This window comes from Pangasianodon hypophthalmus, chromosome 1, assembly GCF_027358585.1.
Source record: "Pangasianodon hypophthalmus isolate fPanHyp1 chromosome 1, fPanHyp1.pri, whole genome shotgun sequence".
Taxonomy (NCBI): domain Eukaryota; kingdom Metazoa; phylum Chordata; class Actinopteri; order Siluriformes; family Pangasiidae; genus Pangasianodon; species Pangasianodon hypophthalmus.
In genome coordinates, this window is record NC_069710.1 from 35,355,767 (window position 1) to 35,358,266 (window position 2,500).

Below are 2,500 nucleotides of genomic sequence, written 5' to 3' on the forward strand. Positions count from 1 at the left end.
GTCTGAACCCGACTACACTCGAGAACTTCCTGTCTGAACCCGAATACACTCGAGAACTTCCTGTCTGAACCTGACTACACTCGAGAACTTCCTGTCTGAACCTGACTACACTCGAGAACTTCCTGTCTGAACCTGACTACACTCGAGAACTTCCTGTCTGAACCTGACTACACTCGAGAACTTCCTGTCTGAACCTGACTACACTCGAGAACTTCCTGTCTGAACCCAAATGCACTCGAGAACTTCCTGTCTGAAAGTTCGAGGTCGAGATCACTGAGACTCACCTGATTTTTATAGTTTTACTGACCGCTATCACAACAAAACATGTTGTGTAATGTGACAGTGAACAGATAAATAATGTTGTGTAGCAGAAACACGTACGTTTGGTTCACTTTATTGATTTATGGTTGGTGTGTAGGCCTGTTTTGTAAGAGTTTCTTGCATTTCTTTCTATCTTTATTTCTTTATACCTTTTTCTTTCCCTGTCTTTCCCCTGATCCTGCGTTCACATTAGCAGGTGACAAGTCTCTTATGGGCGTGGCCTGTTCAGCGTGTTTTTAGCTTTGATGAGAAACAGTAGTAGCTATACTGTAGATAAACACAGCTAACTAGTTAAACACAGATTTAATAATAAGCTAATGGTTGTGAAAATTTGAATTACGTTATGTGAACTAGCTACATACCCTCACCAGAGACATCTACGATCTCTGCTTCATACTTTTGAGGTTTTTTTGTAACATCTTTGTAAACATTTGATGAGAGTTCGTACACGACAGGATAGAATAAAAACATGGTTATAATTTTTTTTTCTTCCATTTTTCCATCAAACAGTAAACGATAACTAACTGCAGGTAGGAACTACACTGTGTTCCAAATTATTATGCAAATAGAATTTCAAATAAACAAACATTTGACGATGAAAAGCGTGAAATAGTGCAGTATCTTGCGAAAGGTATGAAATCACTGGATATTTCACGAAAAATTAAGAGAGATCATCGTACTGTGAAGAGATTTGCGTGTGATTCAGAACGCAGACGGGTTCGTTCAGATAAAGGCGTATTAAGGAAAGTTGCTGTAAGGCAAATTCATCGTATTAAGAGAGCAGCTGTGAAAAATCCAGTGATGAGTAGCAAACAGGTATTTGAAGCTGCTGGTGCCTCTGGAGTCCCAAGAACTTCTCGATGCAGGATCCTCCAGAGGATTGCTGCTGTGCGTAAAGCTGTATTTCGGCCACGCCTAACCAACGCCCACAAGGAGAAACGATTGCAGTGGGCTCAGAAATATGTGAAGACTTATTTTCAAACTGTTTTATTCGCTGATGAATGCCGTGCTACACTGGATGGTCCAGATGGATGGAGTTCTGGATGGTTGGTGGATGGCCACCATGTCCCAACAAGGCTGCAACATCAGCAAGGAGGTGGTGGAGTGATGTTTTGGGCTGGAATCATAGGAAGTGAGTTGGTAGGTCCCTTTAAGGTGCCTGAAGGTGTCAAAATGACATCAGCAAAATATGTGGAGTTCCTAACTGCCCATTTCCTGCCATGGTATAAAAAGGAGAACCGTGTCTTCCGGAGTAAAATCATTTTCATGCAAGACAATGCACCATCCCATGCTGCAAAAAATACCAGTGAGGCCTTGGCTGCTATGGGCATAAAGGGAGAAAAAATCATAGTGTGGCCACCATCATCCCCTGACCTCAACCCTATTGAGAACCTGTGGAGCATCCTTAAAAGGAAGCTCTGTGAGGGTGGACGGCAGTTTACCTCTAAACAGCAGCTCTGGGAGGCAATTCTGGCATTCTCAAAGGAAATACAGGCAGAAACTATACATAGACTTACAAGTTCAATGGATGAGAGAGTTGTTAAGGTGATATCAAAGAAGAGCTCCTATGTTAATACGTAACTTGATCTGTAAAGATGTTTTTTGATTGAAATAGCTTTGATTTGAGAAAAATAACCTCCTAATGCAAAAAAATTACAAAAGATTTCTGTTTTCAATCCTTTAGAAACTATTAAGTGTTTTGAAATGCTGTTTTGCATAATAATTTGGAACACTGCATTTTAAGTTATTTTGCAAAAAAAAGATGCCATTGTAATCATTGGTAATTTTTTTTTAATAAAATCCAGATTACAATATAATTGTTGAGGAATGACAAATCCTATTGACTGCCAATTACATAGACTTTTTAGGAAAAAATGAACAAAAACAGCAATGAGTAATAGTTTGGAACACAGTGTAAAGTTGTGAGTGGGGAACTGAAGAAAAGTCGGACCACACGCTGTAGGATTGGTCTGAGGAATCATTCGAGCCAATCATTATCTGTCTCTTTATAGAGTCATACCTAATTTGCATAGAGCTGAGAGTTTACGCTGAAACCGCGGCTCTGTGCTGCACACGTGTGTGTAAAAAAAAAAAAAAAAAAAGAACTTGTTGCTTTGTCACTCGCTAATGCGAAAGTAGAGCGAGGAGTTCAGACCTGTTTTTATTGTTTATGCAAATC

General features: G+C 39.8%; 1 protein-coding gene across 1 annotated transcript in view; it reads left to right on the forward strand.

The window, feature by feature from the left end:
• Nucleotides 1-2,500, forward strand: part of capn15 (calpain 15) — a 29,158-nt gene that overhangs the window by 4,495 nt on the left and 22,163 nt on the right. The window lies entirely within an intron of this gene.